Genomic DNA, 22,121 nt, shown 5'->3' with positions numbered 1-22,121 from the left:
GTAGACTTTGCAAATTATATAGCCAGCTGGCCCAGGATTATGTGATGAATGATGATAGAAAGCCTGTGTTAATACTGCTCAGGTCATACTATACAATATTCTACGTGCTGCTTGACATTCTTCCCACTCCTTCCCTCTTCTCTATTAAAACTTTCCACTCCATCCTTCATAGATGACCACTCACATTAGCATTGTGCTGATAGCTTATATTGTTTATCCTGCTCCTTTTTGACTACCATGCTCATCTCTTGCCTTGTGTTGGGTGTGTGGAAAGGCTCTTTTCACTGAAGAGATTTTGTGGCTCAGGAGTTGAAGTCTTCGGTCCTCTGGTAATGATAAATCATCCAGCTAGGTGGAACTCATGTTTGCTTCACTTGCAGACAGTACTTTTCTGTTATGACTGGTTCCTGCAACTGTTCAACTCATACCTCAGGCCTATAAATTGGGATACAGATGTTTCTTTAAATTTGGCTTAATTTTCATTCTCTGGTAATGAAGTGGAATATTTGCTTTCTTTTCTGTTAAGTTAAATGCCTGTATATTGGGAATCCATCACTGCTGATGTAATAAGCCAATCAAATTGAATTAATAAATCCATGTTTATTCTGAGCAAAGTATTCCTGGTTGGCCTCAGGGTAAGTTGAGGGACCACAAGGGGAACCCATGAGGTGGGGGTTTTTAATGCCCTCAGGGGTAGAGCAACTGATGGCAGTCTTCCTTGGGAGTGGAGTCCGGACTGAGGCAACTCTAGGGGAAGAGGCTTGGGGTGAAGCTTCCACCCAAACATTCCAGACTCTTTGGGTATATGGACACCAGTTCTTGTCTGGATACTTCCTGTGGGCATGGGAAGATGTGGGGTGGGAAATTCAGGAGTCCATGGGCTCATATTTAGCAGGAAGTATGGGTGTAGAAACATTCAGTTAACTGTCACACTGGAGACTTTAGGCATCTGTTTTTTGAGAGATTTGAGAAGGCAGGTTACTAGGATAAAAAATATTGTTATTATCAGCCCTATAAATGGGGCTAGCCATGGGAAGGGTGATTAACTGCCAGAATGGAACAAAGAAGTCCTCTGGTTGTATAGAAGAGACGAGGGTGAATGAGTGAGACATGAGTGCAGTTATGTCCTTTAAAACCAGATTTCAGTTGCTGGGCAGGTACCATTGAGCTAAGAGAGGTGGTCCCTATGGTGAAGTCTCAGGAACCTATGGTGTGGGTGTTGGCATTATCTGGAGAACCCTCTGCAGGTTGGCCTTGGCCCAGGCAGCAGGAGTGACCTGGAAAATATGCTCAAAATGTGTGGGTTCAAAATAGTCCCTGGAGACAGTTTTTACCAGACTTTAAAACTTTAAGGCAATTTTGGGGACAATTTTGAGCCTTCTCATTCTCAGCAGTAGTGCTCCCCTCCCCACTGGGAACCAAGGACCTAACAGCTACATATGCACGTACTGAGATGTTGGAACTTTCCATCTCCCTGAATAGGGGCAAAATAACCCTTAGGTATCGACTCGGTTACTGATGTTTTGACTTAGGCCCTGGGAAAGGGGCAAAGTGACCCTCAGATGTTTTCCCTTACCTCATCTGATCTGGAAACTGCTCTCCAGTCAGTTATTGGTAATAGCCCTTTGAATAAGCCAATCATAATAGTTAAAGAACATCCCCCAAACACCCCTTCCTTTTGTAGCTTTTTCCTTTAAAAGTAGCCTGTACCAGCTATTTGGGGTCTTTCTGGTCTCTGATACTGAAAGATCCTGTCATGACAGAATTAATAAAATCCTTATGCTTTTACATCAGCTGTGGTGTGAGAGATGGTCTCTTGGGGTGACTCCTCGTTGGTGACTGGACTCTAGGGTCCAACACAGACCAGATTTCTTGATACAGCAGCAGAAGTTCTCCTAGGAATCTACAGATAATCTGTAAGACAGCTGAAACAGATTTACATCTTGATATCACGGCACAACACTATTGTTAGGAATAATCTCAAGACGAGCCTCTTTGCTGATGCAAATAATGCCAAACAGACCAAATTAGACCGAATCAATACCCATGTTTACTGCAGCACTCCCAAGTCTCCTCATGGTCTTTGGTGAACACCAGTTTCAGAAACAGTGCTGTTGAGTCTAGGGGTCCTGACAGATTTTTCCTGTGAAGATAGGGTTCCCTCTACCTATTTTGGCAAGAAGAGATGATTGACACCCCCCTGCCCAAAGTCCTGCTGTTCAATCCAGGCAGGGTCCAGGCAGCTAATGAAGAGAAAGGCAATTCTTTTTTTTTTTCCCTGTGGTTTGATTTGCCACATCTAAAGCAAGCCTCCAGGAGGAAGTTCTTCTGTGGCCATCTGTCTTCCTGGAGATACAGGATGCTGCAGGAGCTGGCATGTCTGTCTCTCTATTAAAAGAAGTGTTTTATTAGCTGCCATGCTCTCAGATCTGTAAGGTGCTTGAGAATCAAAGTACCATTACCTGTCATGTGTTTCTAAATTAGACATAAAACATAAATTTGGACAAACAGTTTACCCAATCAGTTACATCTTAGAGGGCAAGAAGACTAGAAGGAGTATTTTAGTCTCTAGTCTTCAGCTGTGGTCCTGAGACCTATAGCGTAAATCTAATCTGTACAAGGCAAAGCTAAGTTTTAACACTGTAAGCAATTTAATGTTTTAAATCAATGTCAAAGGGTTTTTCCTCTTAGTTTACAAAATCTGTGTGCCAGCAAGATTAATTCATATACATGAGGTGTAGCTTTAATATCTCAGTAAATCAGCATTATTATAAAACTCATTTTTTTTAGGGCAGAACAGGAATTATCATATAGAAATATATTCTAAGTCAAAGTATATTGGAGAGGAATGTCTTGGTGGGGCCAGAGCACATGAGTGTCCTTAGTAAAGAAAGCACTGAGATTTTTGTTTTGACCTCAACCAAAATGGCAGGTATCCATGTGTTTGTACTTTTCTTTTTAATTTCTGATTTTTTATTTTGTTTCGAAAAGGCTGGATAAAGGCACCTACACTTGAGAACTTATTAACATGAGTAAAGGCACTAACTTACACAAAACAAGGGAAGGAGGAAAGGCCATGGTTAACATGAGAAAAGGCACACACACAAAACAGGGAAGGAGGAAAGGCCATGGTTAACATGAGAAAAAGCACACACACAAAACAGGGAAGGAGGAAAGGCCATGGTTAACATGAGAAAAAGCACACACACAAAACAGGGAAGGAGGAAAGGCCATGGTTAACATGAGAAAAGGCACACACAAAACAGGGAAGGAGGAAAGGCCATGGTTAACATGAGAAAAGACACACACACAAAACAGGGAAGGAGGAAAGGCCATGGTTAACATGAGAAAAGACACACACACAAAACAGGGAAGGAGGAAAGGCCATGGTTAACATGAGAAAAGGCACACACACAAAACAAGGGAAGGAGGAAAGGCCATGATTGTCGAAAGGGAACATAAAGCCCCAAATAAATTATCTTACAAAAATATCACACTTGCTTTTCCACTTTTTTACTACTGATAAAAAGAAAAGAAAAAAATTCACATTAAAACTTATCTGTACTCTGGTATAACAAGACCACAATTTTTTACATATTAAGTCAGTCAAATAAATATTTTACACAAATTTAAGTTTAAAAAAAATAGGTCAAGTATTTACCTGCTATTTCTTTGGTCTGTTAAAAGACCATTTCTCAACCTGATATTACACTGGACCGCGACACTCTGCATGGTCCCACGTGCATGGCTGTGGCAGGGTGCACACGGGAGCATGCTGTGCACGTGACCTGACTAACACTGCTGTGTACTTCCGTAAGTGGCTTCACTGTGAGGAATATCCGACCTGTGTCTTGTCACAGAGGACGCTAACACTGGCTACGGCAGACACTTGCTCAGATGCTGTAAAAATACAGAATCCACTAACTTCGTGGACCCAGAGATACTGAACAGAGGAACAGTTAGTGCCCTAAAGGGGTGGGAGGGGCAACGACATAGGACTGGACAAGGATTATAGAGTCCTGGGCTCTAGCTGTCTTTCCTGCTGTTTTCTCACAGCCTCTGGTCTTGATGAAGATTTAATGGTGTGACATTTTTCTGTTCTATCGACCGACTTTAAGAACAGTGGAAAAGAATGCAGACTTTAAAGCTAGTTTGATATTTATGCTAAAAATAAAACTGAACTATGATTTTGTCTATGCCATTCAGCTCACTTCTTATTGAAATACTACTTTTGGTGGAGGGGGGAGTTTAAAGTATAGTTTCTCTGTGTAACAGTCCTGGCTGTCCTGGAACTTGTTCTGTAGACCAGGTGAGATTCACCTGCTTCTGCCTCCCAAGTGCTGGGATTAAAGGTGTATGCCACCACACCAGGTCTCTTACTGAAATATTACAATGCAAATCCAGCAACACTTTCCATTTCTGGTGGTCCAAGAGATAAGTTTACCTTTTTAAAGTCAGATCCAACTAGGCTGAGAACAGAAACAGCAAACCCTCAAACCAAAGCCAAGCCCTCAAAATGCTAAAACACCAGCACTTTCCATCCAGGCTAGAAAAATGAACATCCGAAGTAAAGAGAGCCGCAGGACTGGCCAAGTAGCCAATCAAACACCACCTCCTTGTTGCTGGAGCTGATGGTTACGTGGAGCTTGACACTGCCTCCTTCACTGTTGTTGGCATTTCCTAGAGTCGCAGCTCCGATGTCAAATGTCACAGTGGATCCAGAGGTAACAGCAGGCAACTGATTAGTCATTTCTTTTCCATTGACAAAAACTGCACCATTTGTGCTTATGCACACAGCTTGATCTGGCTGCAGAGAGTCATAGCCGTTCTGCTTGTCTGCGCACACTCCTATACTGTCTCTTCTGTCCGGCTGCCCCACTATTTCAACTCTGAATGTTAAGGTCCGCCCGCAGAAGTAGGTAGGAGTGCTGGAGTAGAGGACGCCCGAGGACTCGGCATCATTTCGGAGTGCTATGTTCCTCCGACTGTTCAGACTGTACCCCTCAAAGCCAGTCGTCCACTCACGAGGCACCAATGTGGAGTGACCTGTCTGGGGGAACACTCCAAGGACTCCCCTCCTGCTGGCCGTCTCCTCGGGCGCAGATTCTGAACTGATAATCGACATTGGGGTATATGTGCAACTCTGAATTCAGTTTCAGAACCTACATATACGTCTCCAAAATGATTTGCATTTACGGAACTGGAGCCTGTAGTCTTGAGCTGTAGTCATCGTCCACTGTACACCATCGCACTATGATGCTTCCAGATTTCTCTATTAATTCTTCAATCTGTACTGGTGGGCGGGAAGCTACTGTTCCATGCTTAAAAATGTGGTCTTTCACTATGTTAAGAATGGAATCATCCAACTGAGCAGATAAACAGGGTACATCAACTAGCAAAGACACTTCTGGTAAGGTGTCCAACTGAATGTGTGAGGCCTTTTTGGTAAAATTCCACAATTTATCATTATGTTCTTCTATACCTCCATGAATGGCGATCTCACCTTCTCGCACCAGGTCATCCGCGGTGTCAACTCCGTGCTCTATGAGCTTCTGGCAGTCATCTAATGGTTTAATGGTCTCCTGTTTAATGGTGTCCACCTCTTACAAAAGGGTCACCAATGGCTCATCGAACAGCTTTCCAAGGCTTCCTTTTAAATCACTAAAATGATGTTTGAGGACTGTGAAGCACTCTCCCGCAGCCCCTGAAGCCGCTGGCCCAGCTCCCGCCGGTAGCTCTGCGCCACCTCCATGTTCTCATGGGCTTCTTGTAGCAGCACCTCCCAGGGTTCATCGCCTCCCTCATCCGGCTGTGCAACCCGCCGGGTTCCCGACTGTGTGTTTGTACTATTCTAGAGCAGTTGTAATCTGGGGTTACAAGTTTTACAGATTTTAAAACAAGCATACACATGAACACAATCACAGACAGAGGCATAGAGCAAACACTCTGGCCACTTTACTTAACATTTTCATCCATACATATGGAACAGATAAGACTTTTAACAGAAACAAAACTTCAGCACAAAAGATGAAGAACACTTTTCCCAGGAAACCATATCAGATGACCAACTTAAAAATCCTAAAATAAGAAAGAAACCATAAGAACGAAAGGTGTTTTCTAGCATTAAGGCAGCTCCTAGCAGGTTGGGGCAGCAGCCTGGAGCCCTGAGTGCTGAGAAGGCTCTGGGAAGGGAAAACAAGCAGGCAGGGACAAGCAAGGAGTGGAAGAGGGACAGGAGCCTTGTGGAGGACACAGCACGTTGCAGTTTAAGCTGTGGGTCTCCCAGCTGTTGTGGGAGGGTGGAAGCAGCCCTGTGCTAGGCATGAAGCATTGGCAAAGTTAGAATAGCATCCAAAAAGGGAAAAAGTCGGGAACTGGAAGAGCAATTGGACAGAAGCATGAAATACAGACAGGCCGGGAAGCAAGGAGATTGTCCACAGGCAAAAGCCAGGAGCAGAGAGAGGCTAGGGACAGGGAGAAGAGAGGAGGCAGGGATGCAGTGCTCAGGAACCTGGCCAGGGTAACTCAGCCCCAGATTGGATAAATGCTGTAGAGTGTTCAAGGAGTGAACTTGAACTCCGAAGTATGCATTTACAAACCATTAACCGGAGACTAAGAGTATCCTCCTAAATAGACTAGAGTCAAAACAATAGGAGGTTTGGGGTACCTCTGTGCAGGACTCCTATACAAGCCTCCCAAAAGGTAGAGACTGTCTCTACTCCAGAACAGCCACCTGGCACTGCAACATCTTGACAGGTGGGCTGGAAGGCAGAAGGGGTCCTGGACCCCTTTAGAGGCCATGGCTTGAAACTGGGTAACTCAAAAAGCAAGTCTGTCAGAGGGCTGGGAAGGGAGAGTGGTTTTCCATGGTCGCCTGGTAGCGGGAAAATTCAGCTCTACTTGGGTTTGGCACCAAATGTTAAGTTAAATTCCTGGTTATTGTGAATCTGCCACTGCTGATGTAATAAACCAACCAAACAGAATTAATAAATCCAGGTTTATTCTGAGCAAAGCATTCCTAGGTGGCCCTAGGGGAAGTTGAGGAGACCACAAGGGGAACCCACAAGGTAGGGCTTTTAATGTCTTCGGGGTGGAGCCCTTGATGGTGGGCTTTCTCGTAGGTGGAGTCTGGACTGAGGCAACTCCAGGGAAGGGGGCTTAGGGTGGAGTTTCCACCTGAACATTTCCTGTACTACTTGGTTATCTCATTAGTTAAAAAAAATCCTATTCAATTTTATCTACTTTTCTTTTGGCTTTGTCCTGTTTCTGAGTTGCAGCAACTATCTATAAAATATTCTTTTTCTTTCTGTCTTCTTTCCTTTCTTTCTTTTTTCTTCCTTCTTTCCTTCCTTCTTTTCTTTTTTATTTTTAAAACAATCTTAATTTACATACCAATCTCAGTTCCCTCCCCTTCCAGTCCTCTTACTTCCCCACTTTCTCTCCACCCTATCCCCATACACTCCTTGGAGAGGGAGGCAACAAGGTCTGTCACATCACTTGAGGCAAGACAAAGGCCTTCCACCAGTACTGCTGATTTTGCCTGAGCAATGTATCTCTCCACAGAAAATGGGCTACAAAGAGCCATTCATGCACTAGGGATAAATACTGGTTCCACTGCTAGTGGTCCCACAAACTGCTCAAGTCACACAACTGTCACCCACTTTCAGAGGGACTAAGTCAGTCTCGTGCAGGTTCCCCAGCTGTCAGTCCAGAATCAGTGAGCTCCCACTTGCTCAGGTCAGCTGTTTCTGTGGGTATCTTCATCGGTATTTCAAATTGTATTCTTTCAGTTGAAAAATTCTCCAGGTCTTTATCTTTTTATCTTTACAGACATTTGGTGGTATTTTTTGTAAGTAGAAACTTAATTTATCAATAAGTAGTTCATAGTCCCATTTCTTTTTTAATGTTGTTTGTAAAACATTATAAATTTTTCTTCAAGTCACAGAATTAATATCCAGTTTTCTTATTTAGGCTGTTTAAAACTCTAAGGTTCCTTAGAGTTGAATTTTGGGCAAAAAATAAGTGACATAGCCAGTTTCACTCTTTGTTGTCCTTTCTTCCCCCTTAATAATCATAGACATCTTTGCTGATGTGCCCTTCTTTCCATGATTGACTTCAGGACCACCTCCACCACACACTGGGTTCTGTAAATGGATGTCTATGTCTGTTCTTGTGTTCACTTACTATTGAGCTTGTCTAACCCAATGAGTGCAGATTATTTATTGCTATGATTTTATAACAAGCATTTTTCCAGTGTTTTATTTGTCTGCGACAATGTGCAGTTCCTGCATTCATGAATGGAAGACGTGCTTTCTGTTTTTCTTTAAATGTAGTTTTGAGTTTGAGTCTGTGTCATGAGCAATGCTAGATTTCGTTGTTGTTGAGAAAGGGTCTTGAAATGTAGCTCAGTTTGGCCTTGAACGCAATCCTCCTGCCCCATGTTTCCAACAGCTGAGTAGGCTAATAGAATTTGTCTCTGTTCCTGTCTCCTTTATCTGCAACCTGATTTTATTAGATATGTTATTTTCTAAGTACTTCCATACTTTAAATATATTAATTTGTTTGTAGTATTTAACAATTCCTGATGATAGTTGCTGTGAGCTGTATGTTGTACCTATATGCTGTTTGTGTGTTGATATTACACCCTCAGTTGTTGAACTACTCATTAGTTTCTTTTCGTCTCTCAAAACTTTCTCAAAGCTCATGCTGATAAAAGTCTTTATTACCCTCCTTTCTCTTATGTATCTTGTATATTTTCTGGACCACAGAAGCTGGACAGACTGTTTTTTGAGGTATGTTTTAGTGAGCATTATAGAGTGTCATGATTTGTTTGCTGAGAGAATGGATATCCTTCTCTAATTGAAGACTCTAATTGCATTTCAGTAATTATTCTGTAAACTGTCTTTAACTTGCTATGCTTTGTTATTTTGTTTCTTTCCTGTTTGCTATTATTTTTCTTCTAATCCCTTCAAACTCTTTCTTGTGTTTCAGGTTGTCCACATCCATCAATCCTATTTTCAATATCCTCTCCTACTTTTTCATTTCCGAAAATGTTTTTATTTTCTTGCCTTTCTTCTCTCCTGAAATTACCAACTCAGATAATTATCTTTAATGTTTCATTGTGTTTTACTTTTATTAAAAATTTGTTATTTTTATGGTAGTAGTTAAGTTTTATCTCCCCAACATATTACATAATATGCTTGACTAGAATGTTTATTATTAACTTGTGTGGCAGTTTTCATCTGTTTTTCTTCCTAGCAATAATTTTTGCCTCTAGACATATCTGTCATGCATTGAATCCTCTTTCAATGTTGTTTTTCTGTAGTATTTTGTCTACATTAAATATTAACTAATTTTTAATTTTTATTCAATTTGAGTATATTGAGATTTTCTTCAACCAGTCATTTGAGGGAAGCTTGGGTGTGCAGTGAATAATGGTAAACTCATTTAATGACACAATTTGGGTAAGTACATGAGTTATTTAGTCTTTATTTTCCAGCCATTTTATTTCCACACTTAGGCGTCAGGATGGTTGAGAACATTGTCCCATAGGATGGATACCTAGAACACAGGTGGCAGAGCTGTGCTTCCTCCAGAGCCATTGGGAGAGGAGCCTGCCATGTCGTTTCTTAATTGGAGGTGTCACTCCAGTGTGGACCTCTGACATCAGCAACACCTTTCTGTGTGACTGTTCGACTCTTCTTTCTGTAAAGACATAGGAAGCTATATTTCCTACTTTTATATTATCTCCTATTGATTTAAGCAATCATAGCTGCAATGATCCTATTTCAAATATACTCACATTCTCAGGTATTGGGGATTAGAACTCAATTTAAGCCATAAGGTAAGCTCTGCTGCTAATTGGTAGAAAATGAATTATCTAGTTGTTATAACTTCAGTTCTCTTTAAACCAGATAAATAAGGCACGTGAAACAACTCTCTGAAAACATAAACATTACTTTTTTTTTTATTACAGCTATCCTTGTTTTAATTTTGTTTAATTTATAAATTTCTTAAATCTAGGAGAAAGTACTTGGATGTGTTTTTGTTGCTCCTATATCAGGATGTACAGATGTCCAGGTTTCTCAATTGCCTGTTAGATGCACAGACTGGCAGTTCTGCAAGTCCATATAAGTCTTTGTCATATAGCCCAGGAAGTGAAGACCCTGCAATGGTGCTTTGAATTATCAGCTTGTCAGTGAACAAAATTTTAAGTTCTCAGGACTTGACAATTATAATGGGATATTTATTTCTCCATAACACAGAAAAATATTATTTTGATAAATTACCTTTTAAAGTCATAGTGTTTAGATACAATTTTTAAATTTATTTTTAAAAGAATTTTATGAGTTCTGTATTTATATCATTTCTGCTCCTATCTCTCTTCCTTTCTTTTTTTTTACTTTTTGAAATTTGTTATTTCAGTGCCTTGTTTATTTTTTTAAATTTATTTATTTATTAAAGATTTATGTCTCTTCCCCACCACCACTTCCCATTTCCCTCCCCCTCCCTTTCAAATCTTCCAGTCTCCCCAATCCCTCTCAATTTTTGACCTCCACTTCTACAGTTAATATTGTTACTTATGTACATATACATATAACTAAGTAGATTATCTATGTACCTACCTACCTATTTACCTACTTACATAGACATACACATTTAACTCAGTAGATAGACCCATTTAGTGTTGTTTCTATGTGTATGTGTTTAGGGCTAAGCAATTAGAAAGCCTAGCAGGGGGCTCATCTCCAGAGAAAAGTGATTTAAAGTAAACCAATAAGGAACTACAAAAGCAGTTGGGCAGCTCCTGACCAGATAAACACCAAATCCAAATTGGGATGTAGGGTCTTGAACAAGACTGTGAAAGAGGAGAATAGGCTGAGGACTATAGTGATTTCTTTTTCCCCCCAAAGGACTATCTATATTTATGCTGAGATAAGAAGCAGAGCAGAATGAAAATGATCCCTTCTCTGAAGAATGATGGAAACAGCTAGTTTTTAATATTTAATTTTTTTGTAAAGGATTCCTTGCTGCTTATCCAAACAGATAAATGAGAGCAAGAAACAGGAAAATATCAAGAGTTGTGTCCTCATAAATTGCCTATCATGAACTTGTGCAACCACAATAGGTTGGTCAGGGAACTTCAAATTTTAACATAGTTTAAGATGTTTCCCAACTGTTAATGCCCCCGGGTGCTGTCAAAGGAAATGCAAATTCCATTTGACCCCTGGGAATTATGTAAATTATTTTTAAAGAGTGTGGCAATTGAGTAAATAAAAATTTAAGCATGGACTATGGAAATGGTGCAAAAGTTGTAAGAATAGCCCAAAGCATATGCTATTGACAGTCTTACCCAAATTCAGATATTTTATAATGACTAGATTTAGATATTAAGGCAGTTATGCTTAGTGTGCTTAATAAAATAAATGAAGTCAGTAGAATTTCTGGAAATAAATGTTTGATAAATACTGTTAATCAGGCACCAAAGTGTAGGAACTCCACCAGAGGTAGAATTCCAATGTTAACTAGGAACTCAGAAGAACTTAAGGAAGCTTCTGGACTATAGGTCATGGAGGGAGGTAAGGAACCTATTGGAAATTAGCTAAGAGAAGGTAGCTCTGAGGTGGAGGAGGCAAGGAAAGGGTAAGAGGCCCAGGGAAAAGAGAGAGTTACAATATAGAGGAAGATATGTATGTTGCAATGAAAGACCCTACAGACCCCCTCCTCAAAACCCGCAGCTAGCATGCTCCCGGGGGAATGTCCTGTTTGCTTTAAAAAAAATTCTCCGGATCAGCAGCCAGCCTGCTCTCGTAAGAACATCCCATGTGCTTGAGAGAGCAGGATGTCTATGAGATAGGAAGACTGCAAGGCAGGATATCAATAAGATAGGACATCAACAAAGCAGGTTGACTGCGAAACAGGATATCTATAAGATAGGCCAGGCATCCATGCTGAGAGAGGAAACCATTCATGCCCCTGCCTCATTCCGATCGACCGATAACCACGCTTTTGCTTCTGTAAACTTGCTTTTTTCTCTTCCCTATAAAAAGACCTCCCCCCAGTCTGCAGGTGCGCAAGTCCTCCGAAAGACTTTGCTGCCCGCAGGTACCTATGTTTACTCAATAAACCTCTTGCTAATTGCATCCTGTGGTTGGACTCAGAGAGTCCTGGTTCTGGGGACTTCATTGGAGGAAAAGGTCCTCTCTGAGGGTCTTTCAGTAAGAGCTGTGGGCTGCGTTCCGGCCGCCCCAGCTCCTGGTCGCCTGGCTAGCTTATGCCCCGAAATAACAACACACAAACTATATTCTTTTAAACACTGCTCAGCCCATTAACTCTAGCCCTTACAGGCTAATTCTCATATCCCGATCAACCCATTTCTAATAATCTGTGTAGCATTAGTCTTACCAGGAAAGATTCAGCATGTCTGACCTGGCAGCTTGCTTTATGGCGTCTGCCCGGGAGAGGGGAGCATGGCCTTTGAGCTCACTTCCTCTTCCTCCCAGCATTCTATTCTGTTTACTCCTCCCACCTATGTTTTAACCTATGAGGGCCAAGCAGTTTCTTTATTATAATTAACCAATGACCTTCCTCCAGCATATGTAAGTATCTTAGTAGATGCCCATGTGAAGGGCATCATAGTCTCCAGGATCCAGAGAGACTGAGAGGGCAATCACCAAGTAGGCAAGGAGAGATGGATGGTTAAAGCGTGTGGAGGGAAAAAGTGGTTGAAAAGGTAGACTCTACAATTTGGAGTTAAATATGGTAGTGGCAGAAATCAGCAGAAATGAATTATCTGTGAATAGCTCAGGAGAGTCAAATCAGCAGCTTGGATTGGAGAGACCAAGTCCCTTGGAAGGGAGCTTATATATGCTTCCCCGGGATTTGACAGCAGATGAATGAAAATGAAGATATGACTACTTTGGGGTTAGATTGAGGAGAAGGATTTTATTGTAGATATGAAAGAGAAAACCAGAGCCTTCTGGAAGGGTCCAGACTGAACTAGGCCCATGAGAAGGGAAAGAGATGGTGAGGGATTGAAGGTAAATAAGAGAAAAGAAAAGGAGGGGAGAGGAGAGAAGAAGAAAGGAGAGGAGGGAAGAGGGGAAGGCAGGAAAGGGAAGGAGAGAAGATAAGGAAAGGGAGAAGAACCAAGAGGTCAAGAGAAAGACCAAGATAGCACCTAGTTAAAATGGCTGGGTATTATAGGAAAAGAGAAGCTGGGGGAAGGGAAGGGAAGCTCAAAGGATGGAGACATTTAGAGTTGGGGGCAGGAGAGAGAAGTGCTGTGAAAAGGTAAGACTCTGTAAAAGGTACTTGCCAAAGATGATGAGAGATGCTGGGAGAATCTGGAGGCCAGCATTCACTTTGACATGTTAGACACCTCAGCTAGTCATTGGTCCCAAATTCCTTTGAGCCAAACAATTACATTGTCAGTGGACATTATTTGGGAGCATATTAGGAAAGAAAAGTAATATGAAGATTAGGACAAATGATCCAGATGAATCTAGAATGGTGAACAGGAAGGTGCAGAAGTGAGGGTAAGAGTACAAGCCAGAACCAGGACAAGATCCCACAAGTCTGAGAGCACAGCCTAGGAAGCAGAAACCATCCCCTTCAAGCCTGAGAGTGTGGCCCAGCAGGCAGGGAACATCCTCCAAAGAAAAGTCATTTCTAAAGAGATAGTTAGAGAATATTTTAGAGTCTATAAAAGATATTACTGCTTAGATTAAACATGGCCAATTTTAAGTTTAATTTATAAAAATACATGGCTTGAAAAGTCAAAGGAGAGAAAAATATTAAAGCCTCGAAAGAAGGGGTGGAGGTGAGGGTGGAAAGGGGAGGGGAGGAGAGACAAAAAAGGAAAAGGAGGAATAGGAGGAGCAAAACAGATTTCACAAGGATAATGACCGAGTAACCCATGTGCTTAATAAATTAGCTATTGATTTAAAAATTTCTAGGTATGGTAAAATCTTTCCGGAAGTTAAAAAAACAACTACATAAGTGAAAACTGAGAGTAATAGAGGATGGCACAGATGTCCTTAGTGAACAAGTGATGCTTGTAGAATTTGAAATGGACAATGTAGATTTAAAAAGGTATAGATGTCTGTCAGAGTTAAAAATAAACTGATAATAAATAATAGTAATAAAACTGTTGGAGCAGACCTGAGCCAGAGAACTCTGCAGAACTGGGCCAAAGCTAGGGACCACTGCAGGAGCAGGCTTAGGCCAGAGATATCTAGAAAAACAGCCCTGACCCAGCAACCTCCACTGGAGCAGGTCTGAGGCAGCAACCTCCACAGGAGCAGGTACCAGGAAGTGACCACTGAGGGAGGAGGCCTGAGCCAGAGACCTCTATGGTACTAGGCATTAGTAAGGGACCTCCACAGGAGCAGGCCAAAGTCAGGGACATCTGTGGAATATTTGTTTTATGATTCAAAGATAGGATGCATTTCTTTTATGTTACATTTGTTTAACTCCCTAAAACTGTGTTACTTTGCCAGCCTGCAACACCACTCTGTCTAATAAGAACTGAACAGCCAATAGATAGAAAAGAGAAAGGGATATGTGGGATTGTCATGCAGAGAGAATAAAGAGATAGAGAAATCTAGGTTTACAAGAGCAGTTAGGAGTGAGAAAAGGAGAAGAGGAGCCAGGCACGGAGAAGAAGTAAGAAAGATATATAGACTAAGAAAAAGTCAAAAAGCCCATAGGCAAAATGGAAGTTAAAAAGAAACAGGATAATTTAAGTTAGAAAAGTTGGGTAGGAACAAACCAAGCTAAGATCGCGAAATCACAAGTAAGAATAAGTCTAAATGTATTTCTTTGGAAGCTGAGTGGCAGGCCTCCAAAGAGTAAAACAAATAAATAAAATAAAACTCTGTTATCTTATTCTTTTTGAGGTAAGAGCTGTGGTCTGTTATTTTTTCCCTTGTATTTTGTATTAATACCTTATACCTGCTAGACGTTTTTTAATTTAATGTTTTTATTGGATTTATTGAGCTCTACGATTTTCTCTGCTCCCTTCCCTGCTCTCCCCTCTCTTTCAACCCTCTCCCAAGGTCCCCATGCTCCCAATTTACTCAGGAAATCTTGTCTTTTTCTACTACCAATGTAGAGTAGACCTATGTATGTGTCTTTTAGGGTCCTCACTGCTGCCTAAGTTCTCTGGGTTTGTGATTTGTGGGCTGATTTTTTTTTTTACTTTATGTTTAAAAACCACTTATGAGTGAGTACATGTGATAATTGTCTTTCTGTGTCTAGGTTACCTCACTCAGAATGATATTTTCTAGCTCCATCCATTTGCCTGCAAAATTCAAAATATCGTCATTTTTTTCTGATGTGTAGTAATCCATTGTGTAAATGGACCACATTGTTCTTATCCATTCTTTGGTCAAGGGGTATTTAGGTTGTTTCCAGGTTCCGGCTATGACAAACAAAGCTGCTATGAACATAGTTGAGCACATGTCCTTGTTGCACGATTGAGCATCCTTTGGATATATACACAAAAATGGTATTACTGGGTCTTGAGGAAGGTTGTTTCCTAATTTTCTGAGAAATCGCTACACTGACATCCAAAGGGGCTGTACCAGCTTGCATTCCCATCAGTAATGTGTTCAATTTATCCCGCAACCTCTCCAGCATAAGTTGTCATCAGTGTTTTTGATCTTGGCCATTCTTACAGGTGAAAGATGGAATCTCAGAGTTGTTTTGATTTGCATTTCTCTGTTGACTAAGGATGTTGAACATTTCCTTAAGTGTCTTTCAGCCATCTTAGATTCCTCTGTTGAGAGTTCTCTGTTTAGGTCTGTACTCCATTTTTTATTGGATTATTTGTTCTTTTGATGACCAATTTAATGAGTTCTTTGTATATTTTGGAGATCAGACCTCTGTGTGATGTGGGGTTAGTGAAGATTTTTTCCCATTCTGTAGACTGTTGTTTTGTTGACCATGTCCTTTGCTTTACAGAAGCTTTTCAGTTTCAGGAGGTCCATTTATTAATTGTTTCTCTCAGTGTCTATGCTTCTGGGGGTTATATTTAGGAAGTGGTTCCCTGTGCTAATTTGTTCAAGTGTGCTTCCCACTTTCTCTTCTATAATGTTCAATGTGGCTGACTTTTTGTTGAAGTCTTTGATTCATTTGAACTTGAGTTTTGTGAATGGTGATAGATAAGGGTCTATTTTCATTCTTCTACATGTTGGTATCTAGTTATGCCAGCACCATTTGTTAAATATGCTTTCTTTTTTCCATTTGATATTTTTTTGCTTCTTGTCAAAAATCAGCTGTTTAAAGGTGTATGGATTAATATCTGGGTCTTCGATTTGGGTCCAGTGGTCCTCCTTTGTGTTCTTATGTTAATACCAGGCTGTTTTCAGTACTATAGCTCTGTAGTAGAGTTTGAAGTCAGGGATTGTGATGCCTCCAGAAGTTCTTTTATTATACAGGATTGTTTTGACTATCCTGTGTTTTTTGCTTTTCCATATGAAGTTGAGTACCATTTTTTTTCAAGATCTGTGAAAAATTTTGCTGGGCATTGCATTGAATCTGTAGATTGCTTTTGGTAAGATTGCCATTTTTACTATGTTAATTCTAGCTATCCAAGAACATGAGAGATCTTCACACTTTCTGGTGCCGTCTTCAATTTCTTTCTTTAAAGATTTAAAGTTCTTGTCATACAGGTTTTCCACTTGTTTGGTTAGAGTTACTCCAAGATATTTCATGTTATCTGTGGCTATTGGAAGGGTGTTGTTTCTCTGATTTTTTTTTCGCAGTCCTTTTATCATCCGGGTACAGGAGGGCTACTGATTTTTTTGAGTTAATCTTGTATCCTGCTACATTACTGAAAGTGTTTATGAGTTGTAGATGTTCCTTAATAGAATTTATGGGGTCGCTTATGTAAACTAGCATATCATCAGCAAGTAGTGAGAGTTTGACTTCTTTTCTCATTTGCGTCCCCTTGATCTTATTTTGGCATCTTATTGCCCTAGCTAGGGCCTCAAGAACTATATTAAACCTTGAGATTTCATGCTTTTAGGGCTGATGAGGGAGGGGGATTTAATCGGGGGAGGGGGAGGGAAATGAGAGGTGGTGGCGGGGAGGAGGCAGAAATCTTTAATAAATAAATAAATAAAATTGAAAAAAGAAATCTAAAAAAAAAGAACTATATTAAATAGATATAGAAAGAGTGGACAGCCTTGTCTTGTTCCTGATTTCAGTGGGATCACTGCAAGTTTATCTCCATTTTGTTTGATGTTGGCAGTTGGTTTGCTGTAAATTGCCCTTAGTATGTTTAGGTATGTTCCTTGTATCTCTGCTCTCTCCAAGACCTTTATCATGAAGAGATATTGTGTTTTGTTGAAAGCTTTTTCAGCATCTAATGAGATAATCATGTGGTTTTTATTTTTCAGTTTGTTTACATGGTGGATTACATTGACAGATTTTGTTATGTTGAACCATTCCTGCATCTCTGGGATGAAGCCAACTTGGTTATGGTGGATGATGTTTCTGATGTGTTCTTGGATTCAATTTGCCAGTATTTTATTTAGTATTTTTGCATCAATGTTCATGAGTGAGATTGGTCTGTAATTCTCTTTCTTAGTAGTATCTTTCTGTGGTTTGGGTATCAAAATAATTATAGCCTCGTAAAAAGAGTTTGGCAATGTTCCTTCTGTTTCTATTGTGTGGAATAATTTGAGGAGTATTGGTATTAGTTCTTCTTTGAAAATATTGTAGAATTCTGAACTGAAACTGCCTGGTCCTGGGCTTTTTTTTGGTTGGGAGACTTTTAATGACTGTTTCTATTTCTTCAGCATTATAGGCCTGTTTCATTTGCTTATCAGGTCTTGATTTAATTTTGGTAAGTGATATTTATCCAGAAAGTTGTCTATTTCTTTAAGTTTTCCAATTTTGTGGAGTACAGGTTTTCGAGATATGATGTGATGATTCTCTGTATTTCCTCCATGTCTGTTGTTATGTCCCCCTTTTCATTTTGGATTTTGTTAATTTGTATATTCTGTCTCTGACTTTTGGTTAGTTTGGATAAAGGTTTGTTCTATTTTGTTGATTTCCTCAAAGAACCAACTCTTTGTCTCTTTGATTCTTTGTATTGCTTTCTTTGTTTTATTTTGTTGGTTTCAGCTCTTAACTTGATTATTTCTTGCTGTCTAGTCCTCTTAGGTGAGTTTGTTTCTTTCTGTTCTAAAGTTTTCAAATGTTCTGTTAATTCACCATTGTGGGATTTTTCCAGGTTCTTTATATAGGCATCAAGTAAGGACGCAGAGTGTGAGGGCGTCGAGTGTGAGGGCACAGAGTGTGAACACAGAGTATGAGGACACAGAGTGTGAGGACACAGAGTGTGAAGACACAGTGTGAGGACACAGAGTGTGAGGACACAGAGTGTGAACACAGAGTGTGAACACAGAGTGTGAGGACACAGTGTGAACACAGAGTGTGAACACAGAGTGTGAGGACACAGAGTGTGAGGACACAGTGTGAACACAGAGTGTGAACACAGAGTGTGAACACAGAGAATGAACACAGAGTATGACGACACAGAGTGTGAGGACACAGAGTGTGAACACAGAGTGTGAGGACACAGACTGTAAGGACACAGAGTATGAGGACACAGAGTGTGAAAACAGAGTGTGAACACAGAGTGTGAGGACACAGAGTGTGAACACAGAGTGTGAGGACACAGAGTGTGAGGACACAGAGTGTGAAAACAGAGTGTGAACACAGAGTGTGAGGACACAGAGTGTGAGGACACAGAGTGTGAAAACAGAGTGTGAACACAGAGTGTGAGGACACAGAGTGTGAGGACACAGAGTGTGAAAACAGAGTGTGAACACAGAGTGTGAGGACACAGAGTGTGAGGACACAGAGTGTGAAAACAGAGTGTGAACACAGAGTGTGAGGACACAGAGTGTGAGGACACAGTGTGAGGACACAGAGTGTGAGGACACAGAGTGCGAACACAGAGTGTGAACACAGAGTGTGAGGACACAGAGTGTGAGGACACAGAGTGTGAGGACACAGAGTGTGAGGACACAGAGTGTGAGGACGCAGTGTGAGGACACAGAGTGTGAACACAGAGTGTGAGGACGCAGAGTGTGAACACAGAGTGTGAGGACACAGAGTGTGAACACAGAGTGTGAGGACACAGAGTGTGAGGACACAGAGTGTGAACACAGAGTGTGAGGACACAGAATGTGAGGACACAGAGTGTGAGGACACAGAGTGTGAGGACACAGAGTGTGAACACAGAGTATGAACACAGAGTATGAGGACACAGAGTGTGAGGACACAGAGTGTGAACACAGAGTGTGAGGACACAGAGTGTGAACACAGAGTGTGAACACAGAGTGTGGGGACACAGAGTGTGAGGACACAGAGTGTGAACACAGAGTGTGAGGACACAGAGTGTGAGGACACAGAGTGTGAGGACACAGAGTGTGAACACAGAGTGTGAGCACAGAGTGTGAGGACACAGAGTGAACACAGAATGTGAGGACACAGAGTGTGAGGACACAGTGTGAACACAGAGTGTGAGGACACAGTGTGAGGACACAGAGTGTGAGGACACAGAGTGTGAACACAGAGTGTGAGAACACAGAGTGTGAACACAGAGTGTGAGGACACAGAGTGTGAGGACACAGAGTGTGAGGACACAGAGTGTGAACACAGAGTGTGAGGACACAGAGTGTGAACACAGAGTGTGAGGACACAGAGTGTGAGGACACAGAGTGTGAGGACACAGAGTGTGAACACAGAGTGTGAACACAGAGTGTGAACACAGAGTGTGAGGACACAGAGTATGAGGACACAGAGTGTGAACACAGAGTGTGAACACTGAGTGTGAGGACACAGAGTGTGAGGACACAGTGTGAACACAGAGTGTGAGGACACAGTGTGAGGACACAGTGTGAGGACACAGTGTGAGGACACAGAGTGTGAGGACACAGAGTATGAGGACACAGAGTGTGAACACAGAGTGTGAACACAGAGTGTGAGGACACAGAGTGTGAGGACACAGAGTGTGAGGACACAGAGTGTGAGGACACAGAGTGTGAAGACACAGAGTGCGAACACAGAGTGTGAACACAGAGTGTGAGGACACAGAGTGTGAGGACACAGAGTGTGAGGACACAGAGTGAGGACACAGAGTGTGAGCACGCAGTGTGAGGACACAGAGTGTGAACACAGAGTGTGAGGACACAGAGTGTGAACACAGAGTGTGAGGACACAGAGTGTGAGGACACAGAGTGTGAGGACACAGAGTTTGAGGACACAGAGTTTGAGGACACAGAGTGTGAACACAGAGTGTGAGGACACAGAGTGTGAGGACACAGAGTGTGAACACAGAGTGTGAGAACACAGAGTGTGAGGACACAGTGTGAGGACACAGAGTGTGAGAACACAGAGTGTGAGGACACAGTGTGAGGACACAGAGTGTGAGAACACAGAGTGTGAGGACACAGAGTGTGAGAACACAGAGTGTGAGGACACATTGTGAGGACACAGAGTGTGAGGACACAGAGTGTGAACACAGAGTGTGAACACAGAGTGTGAGGACACAGTGTGAGGACACAGAGTATGAGGACACAGAGTGTGAGGACACAGAGTGTGAACACAGAGTATGAGGACACAGAGTGTGAGGACACAGAGTGTAAACACAGAGTGTGTCCACAGAGTGTGAACACAGAGTGTGAGGACACAGAGTGTGAACACATAGTGTGAGGACACAGAGTGTGAGGACACAGAGTGTGAGGACACAGAGTGTGAACACAGAGTGTGAACACAGAGTGTGAACACAGAGTGTGAACACAGAGTGTGAGGACACAGAGTGTGAACACAGAGTGTGAACACAGATTGTGAGGACACAGAGTGTGAGGACACAGAGTGTGAGGACACAGAGTGTGAGGACACAGAGTGTGAACACAGAGTGTGAACACAGAGTGTGAGGACACAGAGTGTGAACACAGAGTGTGAACACAGAGTGTGAGGACACAGAGTGTGAACACAGAGTGTGAACACAGAGTGTGAGGACACAGAGTGTGAACACAGAGTGTGAACACAGAGTATGAGGACACAGAGTATGAGGACACAGAGTGTGAGGACACAGATTGTGAGGACACAGAGTGTGAGGACGCAGTGTGAGGACACAGAGTGTGAACACAGAGTGTGAACACAGAGTATGAGGACACAGAGTATGAGGACACAGAGTGTGAGGACACAGATTGTGAGGACACAGAGTGTGAACACAGATTGTGAGGACACAGAGTGTGAACACAGAGTGTGAACACAGAGTATGAGGACACAGAGTATGAGGACACAGAGTGTGAGGACACAGATTGTGAGGACACAGAGTGTGAACACAGATTGTGAGGACACAGAGTGTGAGGACACAGAGTGTGAGGACACAGAGTGTGAGGACACAGAGTGTGAGGACACAGAGTGTGAACACAGAGTGTGAGGACACAGAGTGTGAACACAGAGTGTGAGGACACAGTGTGAGGACACAGAGTGTGAGAACACAGAGTGTGAGGACACAGTGTGAGGACACAGAGTATGAGGACACAGAGTGTGAGGACACAGATTGTGAGGACACAGAGTGTGAACACAGATTGTGAGGACACAGAGTGTGAGGACACAGAGTGTGAGGACACAGAGTGTGAGGACACAGAGTGTGAGGACACAGAGTGTGAACACAGAGTGTGAGGACACAGAGTGTGAACACAGAGTGTGAGGACACAGTGTGAGGACACAGAGTGTGAGAACACAGAGTGTGAGGACACAGTGTGAGGACACAGAGTGTGAGGACACAGAGTGTGAGAACACAGAGTGTGAGGACACATTGTGAGGACACAGAGTGTGAGGACACAGAGTGTGAACACAGAGTGTGAACACAGAGTGTGAGGACACAGTGTGAGGACACAGAGTATGAGGACACAGAGTGTGAGGACACAGAGTGTGAACACAGAGTATGAGGACACAGAGTGTGAGGACACAGAGTGTAAACACAGAGTGTGTCCACAGAGTGTGAACACAGAGTGTGAGGACACAGAGTGTGAACACATAGTGTGAGGACACAGAGTGTGAGGACACAGAGTGTGAGGACACAGAGT

The 22,121-nt window shown here is 42.0% G+C and overlaps 1 protein-coding gene and 1 pseudogene across 1 annotated transcript in view; one reads left to right on the top strand and one right to left on the bottom strand.

The window, feature by feature from the left end:
* Positions 1–22,121, top strand: part of Iqcm (IQ motif containing M) — a 370,694-nt gene that overhangs the window by 64,213 nt on the left and 284,360 nt on the right. The window lies entirely within an intron of this gene.
* The window catches only part of LOC142852683 (cytokine receptor-like factor 3 pseudogene), a 43,973-nt pseudogene continuing 26,126 nt past the window's right edge, over positions 4,275–22,121 (bottom strand).

Source organism: Microtus pennsylvanicus, chromosome 6 (assembly GCF_037038515.1).
Source record: "Microtus pennsylvanicus isolate mMicPen1 chromosome 6, mMicPen1.hap1, whole genome shotgun sequence".
NCBI lineage: Eukaryota > Metazoa > Chordata > Mammalia > Rodentia > Cricetidae > Microtus > Microtus pennsylvanicus.
This window is presented reverse-complemented; position numbering and strand designations above follow the sequence as displayed.